This window comes from Macrotis lagotis, chromosome X (assembly GCF_037893015.1).
Source record: "Macrotis lagotis isolate mMagLag1 chromosome X, bilby.v1.9.chrom.fasta, whole genome shotgun sequence".
NCBI lineage: Eukaryota > Metazoa > Chordata > Mammalia > Peramelemorphia > Peramelidae > Macrotis > Macrotis lagotis.
Genome location: NC_133666.1, coordinates 537,161,462 through 537,176,657, shown reverse-complemented (window position 1 = coordinate 537,176,657; position 15,196 = coordinate 537,161,462). Strand labels below are relative to the sequence as shown.

Here is a 15,196-nt window from a genome sequence, read left to right as displayed (position 1 = left end):
TACCTGAAGTGGATAAAAGAGAGCTAAAAATAGACACAGACATAATTTGTTAGAAATGAGTTTAAAAATACTGAATTACCAAATATCAGGAGAAAGAAGATAAACCAACAGAGAGGACATAATAACCAAAGGGAAAATGGTATCCAGATCATCTACTAACTATAGTCATCTATAGATAAATGTTGTAAGACAAAGGAAAATGAATCAACACCTGATAAGCCAGAGAACCTGATGGATTCCCAATGAAGGAAAAATGCATAACAGGATGCTCCTGACTGGCTTAAAAGATTTAAAATTTATTATAGCAAAAAATTTGTGGCCATCAATAGAGAAATAATCAGCAGAACAGAAAAATCCGAATCCACCATAGCAAATCTCATCAAAGAGAAAAAAAATACAAAAACAAGGTGAAGGACAATCTGGAAGACAAAAACAACGTGTAAAAAGAAAATATGCTCTCTAAACAAGCAAATTAAATGTGGTCAGAGACAGCATCAAGAGTCAACTTAAAGATTATGTCTCCTAGAAAAACACATGTTAAAAAATCTGTACACCGTAATGCAAGAAATAAATTGCCCAGAACTTCTAAACATACCAAATGAAAGATCTACAGCGCCCATGAAAAAACTTTTATCCTGGATACTCTAAGATACACAAAAAAACTCTTATGCTACTATACTCCAAGTTACACAGTAGTTAAATCGAACAATTTCAATGACAAACAACAAATTCTGCAAGTGACCAAGAGAAAGACTTTCCACACATAAAGTATGATAAATCTGATTAACACAAGTTGATTTGGCGTTCACTAGAAAACACAAAATAAAATGGGATATATGTTCAAAAGAGCAAAATGCAGCCCACTGTACCATATTCCGCAAACCTGTAGTTAGCCATTAATGAAAAAGACATTCCATAAAAAATGAGATTTAAAGCATTCCAGTAAAAAAAAACTGGACCTGACACTTCACACAACAAAAATACAAGATAAAAGAGCCACCAAGAGAGGCACAAGTAATGAAATAAACCACTAAAAAAGACGATGCCAAGTGTGTCAAAAAGAGAAACATGATGCTATTAATAACATTATAACAAAATAGAGATCAGAAATATCTTTCTAAGAGTACACAATGAAATAAGGGTGAAAGTGAAAGAAAGAGTTATTGCCATGGAACAAGCTTAAAACTAAACATCAAATACCAAACATTAAAATACCCTATGTACAAATAAATAAGTGGGTTTTGGGGACTACATTTCAGAATGGGCAAGTACATTTTAAAAAAGAAGACAAATGAGAGAAACCGAATTAAATCAAAGTCTAACAAGGGAAAAATAACTTGAGAAAGAAGAAAACCTACAGGAGAGAATGGGTAAAGAAGCAAAATAAAGGATTAAAACTGTGGGGGTGGGTGGGTGGGAAATCTCATTTCAGAATTAGGAAGACATACCACTGAAGAACATTTGCATGGTGGGAGAGAGAGAAATTTTACAAAGAATGTTCCTAAGAGGCAGCTATGTGGTGCAGCTGCTAGAGGACCTGACTTCAAATCCGACCTCAGACACTTGGCACATACTAGCTGTGTGACCTTAGGCAAGTCACTTAATCCTGATTGCCTTTCTTTCAGGTTCATCTTTGGTCATCCTAATTCATATCTCACCAATCACATCCAGACGGCTCTGGAGGACAAAGTGAGTCTGGTGACTGGTACAGCATCCCCTCACTCAAATCCAGTTCAAGATCATGTCATGGTCTTCAAGAATAAAAGACAAAACAACAGCTTAAGACCACACTAAGATATCCAGGATACTATGGAATGAGAACCTTATAGCTCCTGGTTAATACAGTGTTGAATGCTAGGTTTAGAGATAGGAAGACCTGAATTCAAATACTTTTATAGAAACAATGTCTGAACCCAGACAAATCATTTAACCTCTATTTGTTTCAGTTTCCTCATCAGGAAAATGAGAATAATACCTACTTCCTAGGGTTAATATGAGGATCAAATGAGAGAATAATTTCAAAGCACTGGACAGTACCTGGCATACAGAAAGTAAGCACTACATCAATTTTAGCTGCAATCATCATCATCACGTTTATCAAGTACCTGAAATGAAGTAAGCACTTTATAAGTACTTGTTTTCTTCCTATTCAGTTACAGATTACATTGATGGCCTCCCCTAAAGTCTTTTCCAAATTTGTTAAACTGCCATCATTAAACATAAAAGTAACCTAGTGCAGAATACAAAGAATAGAGCACTGAACAATGAGTCAAAAGGCTATACAATGTGCCACATTCTATTTGAGTAACTCTGGAGATAATAGCTACTGGCTTACATTATGATAACTTCATGAGGATTAAATGAGATAACACATACAGAAGTACTACATCGTAGTTTATATTGATAAATTCTGAAGTTCCAAATAATAGTTTTCCATTTAGTATTTAAAATTCTTCTTTACAATTACAGGATCACAGAATTAAGACATTTCAGAAGTTATATAGTTCAGCTACCTGCCCAATACATAAATTCCTTCTGCAGTACTCTGAACATAATTATCCAACCTTTATGTGAATATATATTTAGTGATGAGCAACTCTCTAGCTTATGAAGTAGTTTATACTATTTTTGGACAACTCTAAGGTTTATAGTTTTTCTTTATAATGACCTAAAATTTGCCTCCAAACAATTTTCACCTATGATCTTTCTGGGACTATAGAGAAGAAAACTAGTAATTTACCTTCTCCTACAATCACTCTTATTTCAGGATCTCATTTCTTCTCTCCTAGGTTATTATTGCAATTTCCTATCTAGTCTTCCTGTTCTAGCCTATAATGCTCTCAATTCACCCTTCATACTGCTATCCTCTGTGCCAAAGCACCCCACTACTCAAAAACTTTTGCCTACTGAATAAAATATAAAATCTTCTTGACATTCAGAACCCTCCAAAATCTAACCACAATCTAAGCCTGACAACATATTTAGCCAAAAGTGAAAGGTACCGTATCAAGAGGTATAAATAATCCTAGAAAAGAAGAAAGCAAACCAACATATAGATAGGAAAAGAAGATACAAAATGTCAGGTACTAAGCTAAGTGCTTTACAAAGATTATCTCATGAGGTGTTGGAAGACTACTCCTTGAGAATGTCTTAAGAGACAATTCTTTTTAGTGCACTGGAATAAATGAGCTCTGGAGTCCCTTCTAAGTCCCCAGTTAAAAGGCTAGCTAGTAACTGAATTCAGGGGGGAGGCAAAACAACTCAAGAAGTTGCCCACTGAAATAGGAAATGAGTGTAAAGTACACTAGTAGAAGAAGTAGATATAACAATGAAATCACTGATCTTAAAAGTTTCAATAAATGTTTATTAACTAATAACAGTATAAATTCCTATAAGGACTTTAATGACCACAAATGCTTTCAACACAACCAAACTTTTATATATATAAAGTATTACTGCCCCTATTTTTTGAATGAAAAACCTGACTGGATAGTTTAAGTAACTGTACCAAAGTCTCACAAACTAACTGATCCCTTGAAAAAATATTAAGACAATCATGACTCTAGAAGACTGATTCCTTGTCAGCATGACAACGGACTAGAAGTACAGAAGGAAAAATACATTTTCAGAAATGACCAATATATGAATTTTACTTTTTGTTAAAAAGGAAGACTTTTATTTTTGTGGGAGAAGATTGAGAAATTGACATTGATGCAAAAAGAAGAGAAAAAAGTACAAAGAGGATTTAAGCATATAGACCAGTGTTGGTACAATACTGTTAAATGTTTTGTATACTTAAAAAAAAACCAAGCTATACATAATAAAGAGTACTGTTTTCATAGTCTTCTCCAATTGTTTATGAAAATACATTTCCTGATGAACAAACATAAGGGAACAATTTTTTTACATAGATTTTTTAAAAAAATCTATATTTTTTAAAAAAAGAAATAATCTATTATTTTTTATACTGCAAATTATTGTAAATATTTTTTAAAAGGCATATCTGTGATTACATAGGAATTTGAAAATTCCAAGGAAGAACTTTCTATATCTAATGCAGATCAGGAATTGCTAAAGAGGGGGAGTGGGGTGAGGGAAAGGGAGGGTGTTAAGTGTTTGATTGCTTCCCTAGGGGCAGAAACTGGGTTTTAATCTAGATCTTCCTGATTCTGAAACCAGAGCTCAACTGCATCCCAATACTATTCTGTGTTTAATTATGTTCACTATTTTTAACATAAGGGGTAATATATTTTTAAAATAGTTATAGTGTTTTGAGGCCTTCAAAAAATCTGCTTCAACCCCTTGGATTCAAAGGATCTCATTCTTTTAAAATTATAAGTAAAACATTTAATTAAATTTTTCATGTGTTCTAGTAATAATTAAAATAATCCTATGGATACTTTTAAAACAGATAGTACTAGCATTTAGATAGAGCTTTAAGATTTGCAAAGTATTTTACAAATCATCTCAATCCTAACAATCCTGGAGCTGCCCCTCTAGAGTTCCTCCTTTCTTTCCAGCTTTCCTTATATCCTTTGTTCTTACTTTCCTTTCCAAGGAGGTACACATTGACAATGAGGTTGACAACATATGCATTGCCAGAGCTAGCTCAGTATTTGGGAGGCTAGAAAGAAAGTGTGGAAGAGAAGGGTATTAGACTGACAACCAAACTGAAGGTCTAGAGAGCCATTGTTCTGACCCTCATTGTTATAAGCCTGGATAGTCTACCAGTGCCATGTCAGGAAATTGAATCACTTCAATTTAAATTGTCTTAGGAAGATTTTGGTTATCACCTGGTAGGAAAAGATACTAGACCCTGAGGTCCTTTCTCAAGCTAAACTGCCTGGCATTCCAACATTACTACACAGAGTGCAACTACAATGGGCTGGACATGTTATTAGAATGCCAGTCTTATGCTTGCCAAAAAAACTATTTTATGGAGAACTTACACAGGGCAAGTGCTCACAAGGGGGTCAGAAGAAACAATACCAAGTCCCCCTGAGGTCTCATTGAAGAAATTTAGAATTTATTGTACAGCTTGGGAGATACTGGCACAGGACCAACGAGCATGGCATGCCCTCATAAGTGAAGGTGCTGCACTCTATGAAGAAGGCAGAATGGAAGCAGCTCAAAGGAAATGTGACATCTGTAAGTTTAGAATAAGCATGGACTATTTGTACTTGATTCACATGGACTATTTGTACTTGACCTGTGGTAGAGCCTTCCCAGCTCCTATTGGTCTGATCAGCCACTGTAGGACCCATAGTAATTCTTCTCAAACATAGTGATGTCATTTTGGTCTTCTTCAAAAGAGAAGAACCAACCAACCTAATCTAATCAGAGAATGGGTGTAGATTCAATCAAAGTGAGACCAAGGAAATTCATTAGTTTAAAAAAAGATCACTCTTACTCTCCCACTAAATCCAGGGCCATCTCCAGCCATACCAATCTATATCAAGTCACTGGACCCAGAAGAAGGACAAAGTAAGGCTTACTTAAATCTAATTCAATTGCATGAGATGACATCATCTCCCCTAGGTAGGATCCTCTTCTAGAGTGAAGGTCAAAAAACAAAATACTGGGTAATAAGTGCTATTTTATCATCTCCATTTTAGAGCTGAGGAAACTTAAGGAAACTGTCTCAGGTCCCACAGCTAGTAATTGTCTGAGGGAAAATCTGATTCCAAGTCCAGCATTCCATCTTTGTTGCTCAGTCATTCAGAAGAGTCCAACTCTTCATGAGACCCAAAGACTTTTTTCATGAGAATTTTATTTTTGGAAAGATACTGGAGTGATGTCATTTTCTTCTCCAGTGGCTCACCTTAATTTTGCCAGAGCTCTCTATAAATTGTCCATCTTAGGTAATCATGTATATTATAACTCATAATTTCATTTAGCTATGCAAGCCCTTCTGCCTTGACCTTCTGCAGTGATCCAGGAGGGAATTTTTTTAGGGAAACAGAACTTAAGTGACTTGCCCAGGGTTACATACTAAGTTTCTGAGGTTATATTTGAACTCAGGTCTTTCTGTCTCCAGGGTCTGCACTCTCCATCTACTTTTCACTGACTCACTATGAACAATGAATTTTGCCCCTTTAAAATATATGTATATTATCTATTATTAAATTTATATTTTGTAACAAAGAAAGGCTTCTTGGTAATCACTAAGGCCCCTTATTTGAAAAGGCAAACCTTGCCTTTAGGACAACTAAGTAGTGCAGTGGATAGAACACTGGCCCTGGAGTCAGGAGGACCTGAGTTCAAATGCCACCTCAGACACTTAATAATTACCCAGCTGTGTGACCTTGGGCAAATAACTTAACCCCACTTCCTTGGGAAAAAAAAAAAGCAAGAAAACTAGCCTTCCTATCTCCCTTGATTCCATCAAGATAAGACCTACCCCCCATATTTTGTGAAGATCATTTAGCTTATCTGAAAGAGCTTCAAGGTCCAGAGTAAGGAAAGTCCTTTTCTTAAGTTAGTGAAATTATTGGTAACAATTCTTCTGCCCTATGTGGCCTTGAAACACATCAAGCAACTCCTCTGATGGACAGTACCAAAAATCCCCACCTCCTGAAGATTCCAATGACCAAATATGTTCCCCCCAAAAGCATTTGTGAGCTCAATTTTCTGAGCTCTCTTTCATGCACGATTGATTTGCAGTTTAATGAACAAAAAATACATGAATGTTACTCTGTCTTTTGTTAAAGTCAAACTCTAGGTAACCTTCCCAGGACTCTATCTACTGCACCACACATATACATCCTCTATTCTTTAAGTGAAGCCATAAAATTTGAAAATGATTGAAATTATCTTTAAATCCTCTACTTCTCCAAATGAGGCTTTTCAATGTAAATAGTTCAAACTGACTGATCATTTGTTTCTGTTCCTTTGTGTTTCTACTACTATAGAACACCAATTTGAGTCATTTATATAGTGGGAGAGATCCAGATCTGAAAAGATAGCATGACCAAGATCACAGGATCAGACTTTGTTCTAAAAGCACTTTGAAGCTCATTTGGTAAAACCCCCCCTCATTTTTTTTTCCTTTAGACAAGGAAATTGAGTCCTAGGGAGGTTAAATGACTCATTCAATGACACAAACATCAGTGGAAGAGCCAAAATTTGATCCCAAGTCTTTTGAACCAAATCCAGTATTCCACACATTGCTGTTTTAACCTTTATATATACTGAATGCTCCACTGGTACTCACACAATTCCAAAAGTAACAGAGGAAAAGGGCATAGCATACTGGTTAGACCCATTGAGAAGTGACAGAAGGTCATGGTTAAGAAGGCAGAGATAGGCTGTGATCTGGAGGGAATACTGGCATCAAACACATCACAGATCCATTAACAAATCTACTATTGGTTTATGCATTACATAATCTTTGTCAGCAAATCACAAGGGCAAGTGGATAGAGTAGTCTAATACGCATCTAAACCTAATAATAGTTTCATCCTCATATATGAAGAAGTGACCTCTTTAATGTTAAAAAAAACAAAAACAAGGGGGCTGCTAGGTGGCGCAGTAGATAGAGGACCTGCCCTGTAGTCAGGAGGATCTGAGTTCAAATTCAGTCTCAGACACATAATTACCTAGCTGTGTGACCTTGGGCAAGCCACTTAACCCCACTGCCTTGCAAAAACTTTAAAAAAAACCCACCATACTAAATTTTGTCTCTACTGCATAGACTGATTCCAAGGGTTAGATGGCAAATGAAACAATCCCTTGCAAAATGCATTCCTCTCCCAACTTCTACTTGTTAAAACCAGATTATGCACAATACAAGACCCTACATAGATGCCTACAAGAGTGAGGTAACACCAATCAAGAAATATTTTCAAGCACTTACTATTTCCCAGACATTGTACTAAGGTTAAAAATAAAAGGTAAAAAACTCCCTGGCCTCACAATCCAAAGAAGATAAACAATAAAATACATATCTACTGAAAGAATTAACAGAAGGAAGGTACTGGAAACAAAAGATTCTTGTAGATTTATGTTGAGACTTGGGCAGCAGGCAGAACTTAGAAAGAAGCCCACTTCAGAAATAGAATTCCAGATATAATGATCAAAGCAGAGAAATGGAGTCCTGCTCACTGAACTGCCAGGAGGCCAGTATCACAGCACTGAAGAATGAGTGGGGGGGGGGGGGGGGGGGGGGAGATAAGATGGGAAAAACTAGGAAAAAATACCTCACACACTGGTTAAAATGACAAAAAAAAAGTAACAGGTCATATTGGCAAGGGTGTAGGAAGATAGCACATTGTTGGTGAAGTTGTAAAATGGTACAATTTTGTAAAGTAATTTGGAATTATGTGAATAAAGTGACTGTCCATACTCACTGAACTAGAGCACTCAGTACTTAACACCCCAAGAAAATCAGATAGGAAAAAAAATTCCTCAGATATTCCAAAATATTTATAGTAGCATTTTTTTTTGGTGATAGTTAAGAATTGGAAACAAAGTATAAGTCTATCAACTACAGAATGGCCAAACTGTGGTCTGTAATAGAATAGAACTAAAATGATTTAAAATAATTTGTGATAAAAAAATGGTTTGTAAAAATTGATTTGTGATGATGAATACAGAGAAATATGGAAAGATCTGTAAGCAAAGTGAAGAGCCAAGAAAACAATTTACATAATAACTACAATAATTTTAATAGGAAGAGCAACCAAATCAAACAAATTAAAAATATACAAAATTATAAAGACCAAGGAAGAAGACTCACATGAAGTGATATTAGAAGACCTTTCCCCCGCAACTTTCTACCTCATGAAGGTAGGGAGTTCACAGTTGTCACATATTGCACATTTTTAAGACTTTTTTCAATATACTGAGTAGTTATGCTGATATTTTTTCTTCTCTTCAAAAAACACTATTTGTCATATGAGATGGATCTAAGGAAGGAGAAGGAAGGATACTTGAGATACCATGGTAACATAAGAAACAGAAAATAGCAATAAAAAAATTAAGGTAAGAGAGAGCTAAATTATAAGGGATTTGAGTATCAATTAGAGGATTTTGTAGTTAATCCTGGAAATGAGCCAAAATAGTTTACTGAGTATAGATTTGACATGTTCAGATCCTTATTTTAGGAAAATCACTGTTAATTGAATGGAGAAAGAATTGCAGACTTGAAGCAAGAAGACCCAACAAGAGGCTGTTGCAATAGTAAAAAACTATTTAACACACTAGATGGATCTTTTCTCCTTTCAAAGTTTGACGCTTCATCAGATCACTTACAATTAAAATTGAAATCTCAATCTTTGCCATGGCTTCAAATATCACTGCTGCATGGTTGCAAAAACTATATCTGAATAACAATAGCCCTAGACTACTGCCTCAGATTCAGGACCATATTTCCATTTGCCAATAGCTTAGTTTCACTAGGGCATACCAACTGGAACCCCAAACCCAATTGAACAAAATAAAAATTCATGTTTCCTCTCCCTATTCTTTTGTTGACTTTACTATTTATTAAGACATCATTATTTTCCTAAGTACTCTAGCTTCACACCTTAGTCATTGGACTTATAGTAAATTCTGACCAATTTTACCTCCAAAATGTCTTTGACATCTATGTATTTTAATTTCCATTGCTACCTCCAGGAAAACAATAAGAAATGAAAGTAGAAGATCAGAAATTGGATTTAATTTGGTCAGGGTTCCAAATCAGATTATGACATTTATTAGATATGACCATTATTAAGTAATTTTATACCTTTCTGAGTCTCAGTATCCTACACTATAAAAGGAAGTTAACAGCTGCACTTTTTACCTCTTCGAGTATAGTTAAGACAGTGCTTTGCAAACTTTACTAGAGCTACCATCTTTAAAAATTGTGTAGCCTAAAAAACTTATCTTTTTGTACCAACCTGATAATAAACTTAGAATGACATTTGGACATGGTCCACATCTAATACCAGAACTGTATTTGTAATTATCAAACTACAGTTGTTGTTGTTCAGTTATTCAGTCACAATTAGGAAAACAGGACTTGGGGAGGGGGGTTGTTTGGGGGTTCTTCAGCAAAGATACTAGAGTGGCAAGCCATTTCCTTCTCCATAAAGTTATGTAAATGAGAGTAATTGCCGTTTTTATTATTGTGTTAAGTCCATCCTAGCTATTTTTTAGGACTGCTACAATAGGGTCATAGATTTAGAGGGGGAAGGGAACAAAGAGGCCATCTCCAGTCCTCACATTTTATCTGCTCTCCTAGATCACAATCTCAAGGATATCCACTCCAAGGATAATCTTTTTAAATAAAAGGTCAAATCATGTTATTTCCCCGAGAAATAAAGCAAACAATAAGCATATATTGAACACCTATTAAGTACTAAATATGATGCTAAGGTCTGGGGATACAAAGAAAGAAAAAACCAACAGTTCCAAATTTCAAGAAGCTCATAGTCTCATGGGGGAGACAATATTAAAACATATAAATTGGAGGGAATGGAACTTTAGCTAGATTTGAAGGAATCTGAGAAAGCCAGAAGGTGGAGATGAGAAAGAAAAGAGTTCCAGGAATGAGGGGGATAGCCATTGAAAAGAACAGCATGGAGACCAGTGTCACTTAGTTGCAAAGTAAATGGAAGGGAGTTAGTAAGAAGACTGAAGAATAGGAAGCGAACAGGTTATAAAAAGCTAAAAGAGGGTTTCATATTTAATCCTGAAAGTAATAGAGGGAAACTGGAGTATATTGTTTAAAAACAACACAAAACATTCAGTGGCTCTTCACTGCCTATCATAGCCTAGCAATCAGGCTTCTCCAGATTAATTTAAAGTACCTTTCCAGCCTCTTATACTAATGTCCTTAAAACACCATTCTCTTTCCCAATTCAATGATTTTTTTTCTATCTAAAAATGCCCTTCCCCTATTAACCAATCAGACAAGTCTCCTATTTTTCTCTTTACGTATATCTTGTCTGTCTTCACACCCTTACACAAGCTGTACCTATAGTCTGAAATTTTCTTCCCATTCTCTTAAATCTTCTTAAATTCTGACTATAATTATATCTCACAATACATCATATTTTATATTGTCTCATTTAATTCTTAGAACAACTGTATGGAGTAAAGCAGGCTAATTATTACCTTCATTTTACCTAGTTGACTTACCCAAGGTTCCATCACTATGAAATGGAAGCCTGAAGATTGAAACTTGGGCATTCTGACTCCAAATCCAATATGCTCCTTTTTCCCCTCAGAATTATTTTTTTTTTTTGGAGGGGGTAAGCAGATACGCAACAAGTGACAGGGGTTACTTCTGAAATACAGATTTATCACTTTGATATCACAAGCTATGCTTGTGAAATATTCCCCTATGAGAGTTTTTAAGTTTCATGCAGACTGTTATCTAAACTTGTTGCTCTTAACATAGTGCTCTACATATCAAACTTTTAACAAATGTTTGAGTTGAATCCTAGCATATAATCCTATCACTGAAGTCTAGCTCAAATGCTTTTCCTAATCACCACAAATATACAGGAACTTTCTGTGCTGAACCACAAAGGCACTTTCTTGGACCTATCTCATAGCACCTACAGATGTTACCTTTTATCACAATTATTTGTATACTTATCTTAATGGTACAGTGAGGAAAGAATTAGATTTGGAATCTAAAAACCTGTGTTCCAGTCCTATATCACTCATGATGTGGCCTTGAGGAAAAAAACAACCTGGAACTGAATTTTCTCTTCTACTTCCCTGGTAGGAGTATCAAATTAGATAAGGTATTCTTCATAAATCAGTATACAAATGCTAGCTATTATCCTCTCTCCTCTACATTATAAGGGCCTTGTACCTAGTAGCCATTTAGTAACTATTTGAGGAGAAAAATACTTAAAATCAGAACTCTGTCAAATCCCTATATTTCCAACAATGCTTAACATTTCCCTTTTAACATTTTAGACTAGGAATATTTTTCTGGCACTTACCTCTCCCCAAATTATCCTCAATCAACTTTGTAGTTTCTATAATGTTGCTTTAAGATCACTGGGACACATAAAATACAAACAAAAATCATTGGACAGAGATAAATAAAAATGGGATCAAATAAAAATAATGAATTGTTTCAATTTCCCTTCAAAATATTTAGTCTTAACTTATAAATTCAAATGATTAACATACTGAGTTAGTCTCAAATTATACAACTGGCACCACCGATGAATTGAATGATGTTATGTTCTGTAAGTGGGTAATATCAGAGTTGAAAAGAATGAATATATAGTATGAACTATCTAAATTGGAAGTAGTACAACATGCATGCCTAGATTTCTTCAGTGTCAAGTAATTTTGATAATCTGACAACAAATAATATTCTCCACGAGATTCTTAGTAAGGTTGCCCCCCTCCTAGAAGAGAAATTGTACTTATTACCTCCATTTACTCACTTTTCTGTTTCACTATTTGTTATTCATTCACTTCCACTTTTTCACACTTCTTATTTGACAATCTGGTTTCTAAATCTCCTACTTAAATGAAATTGTATATTCCAAATTTGCCAACCATCTCATAACTGTTACAATACAATGGCTTTTCTTTAGTTCTCAACCTCTCTACAGGTTGACACTATTGGACTCATCTTCTTCCTGGATATGCTCTCCCTATGACATTACTCTCTCAACTCTCCTTCTACCTTTCTGATACTCAAATCTCCTTTATAAGATCATTATCATCATTTTCCCACTAAGTGTATATAACTGTCATAGACTCTCTTACTTTCTTCACTTTTCTTCCAAAATCTCATCAGTTTCTATCCAATCATCTCTTTGCTACCAAAGATGGTTCCCAAATCTATATATATCTAACCCTGTTCTAAGATGAAGATATTTATATCAGTTATCTCATAAATTTACTATTAGAAATAGTTATGTCAAGTAAGAGTAATGGAGGTCAACAGGAAGACAGTTTCCAATCTTATCTCAAACAGTTACTAGTTGTGGGACCCTGGGAAAGTCACCTCATCTTTCTGAATCTCAGATTACTCATTTGTAAAATGGAGATAATGATACCTAACTCACAGGGTCAAATGAGATATAAAGTGCAGGACTTTGCAAATATTAACGATCTATATTATAATTATATAATGTTATTATAATATATTCAAGTATTTATTGAATGAATTCATGCATACACATATGTATGTAAAAATTTTTAAATAAAATCAACAGCATAGGATTTTTAAGTAGGTCATTTTCAAAATCATTGTTAATTCTATTCCAAGTTTAATCACCCAATGAACATTTAAAAACTGACAGATGAATATAATTAAATTGCCAAGACTTGTGTCTTCCACATCTCTTATATCTCTTCCTTTCTCTCTGCTCACTCTAGCAGCATTCTAAGCCCTTGACTTTTTTATCAGGACTTTGGCAATAGCCCCCCCCCAATTGTCTCCCTGCCTCAATCTCTCCCATCTTGAAAATTTAAATGCAATGTCAAGTGAACTCAATCTGGAGAACTAGTTATGCAAAATAACATTTCAAAAAAATATAACTTTGAAAAAAGTTTGGAATTCTAATAACTGCAATAATGAATCATGATTCCAGAGGACTGATGATAAGCATGCTACCCACCTAACAAAGCTCTGGGAATCTGTTTTGCTGGACAGTGCATATTTCTTACAAGGTTTTTCTTTCTTTTTTAATAAAGAGTAGAGAAAGAGAAGGTAGGCTGAAAGAGTATAGCAGCCCCCTATAAAAAAAAGGAAGAAGAAAATGAAAAAGAGCCATTGGAGACTTTTTTAATATATCAAAGAGAAAAAAAAGAGAGGGTAGAAAGAATTATAGACAAGCAGAGAGGTCAGCTTTGAAAGTTACATGTTGGGGGGCAGCTAGGTGGCATAGTGAATAGAGCACCAGCCCTAGAGACAGGAGGACCTGAGTTCAAATCCAGCCCAGACAAAATAATTGCCTAGCTGTGTGACCCTGGGCAAGTCACTTAACCCCATTGTTTTGCAAAAAAACAAAAAAAAGTTACATGCTTATGTTGATAGATTACATTACACCCCAGGGATTAAAAAAAAAATAAACTGAACAATGTTAGTGGTTACTATTGCTTCTATAATCAAGGACAAACTCCTTGTTTGGCAGTTAAAGCTGTTCACAATGTTGTTTCAGCCTAATCTTCCAGAATTATTATACATTATTCCCCCTTTCATGCACGCTACCCGTGACAGTGCATCTCCCAGTCCTTGCATGGTGTTCTCCAAGCTTAAAATGCAGTCCTTCATCTTTATCTCTTGCAATTCTTGGTTTCTATCAAAATTCAGCTCAATTGCTATTTCCAACATGAGCCTCCCCTTTTCCAATGGTGCCCACCCCTTCATTATCTTTTATTTAATCAGCATATACTTATATATCTACATGCTGACTAACATAAAGAAAAACTATGCTGAGTTCACTTCACATCTATATTACATAATCTCATCTCACTGTATCCCTAACTGACTCACTACCCCACTCAACACAGCAGGCTCTTTCCAAACTTTTCATCTCTCAAGCCTTCCATGGCTCACCAGTCCTCCACCCTCTCAGCTGAAAACCTTGCCTCGTATTTCACTGAAAAAACTAAGGCCATTTATGAAGGGCTCTCCCTCTCCTCATTTCACATCACGAAGATGACTCTATCAACCACTTTTTCCTCCATCACCCCAGTCTCATACAAAGAGCTGACCTTTCTCTTTGCCAAGGCAAAACTCTATATGACACAAATGACTTCATTCCTTTTTGCCATCTCCAGCATTTTGCCCTCTCTATCACTCCCAAGCTCTCATTTTATCTTCAGCTTCTCCCAATTGGATGTGCTTCCCTACTAACTATAAATACACCCACATTCCCCCCCCATCCTGAAAAGTAATCCTTACTTAATCCTTCACCTGATAACTCTCTTACTTTAGGTCTCTCTTCTGATTTGTGTGGCTAAACCCAGAAAAGACTATCTACAATAGATGACTCTACTTCCTTTCCTCTCACTTTCTTCTTAACTGCTCTTTCAACCTCATCGATCAATTGAAAATTATTTCTCCAATGATCTCTGAATTAGCAAATCTCAATCCTCATCTTTCTTATCCTTTCTGTGTTCTGACACTGTCAATTACTCTTCTCCTAGACACTAAGACTTCATGACATAGCTTTTTCTTGATTCTCCTGACTAATTGCCGCTTCTTCAGTCTCCCTTGCTGAAT

At 35.4% G+C, this 15,196-nt stretch overlaps 1 protein-coding gene across 6 annotated transcripts in view; it reads right to left on the bottom strand.

Moving 5' to 3' along the window:
* WWP1 (WW domain containing E3 ubiquitin protein ligase 1) overlaps positions 1-15,196 on the bottom strand; it is a 135,411-nt gene that overhangs the window by 117,622 nt on the left and 2,593 nt on the right. The window contains exon 1 of one of the 6 annotated variants that reach the window (XM_074199590.1): positions 14,686-14,834. The exons of 4 other annotated variants lie outside the window; for them this stretch is intronic. The gene's annotated coding sequence lies outside the window, so the exon portion shown is untranslated. Of the gene's footprint in view, positions 1-8,737; positions 9,942-14,685; positions 14,835-15,196 lie in introns of those variants that run through there. One more of the 6 variants, XM_074199589.1, reaches the window with a different exon arrangement.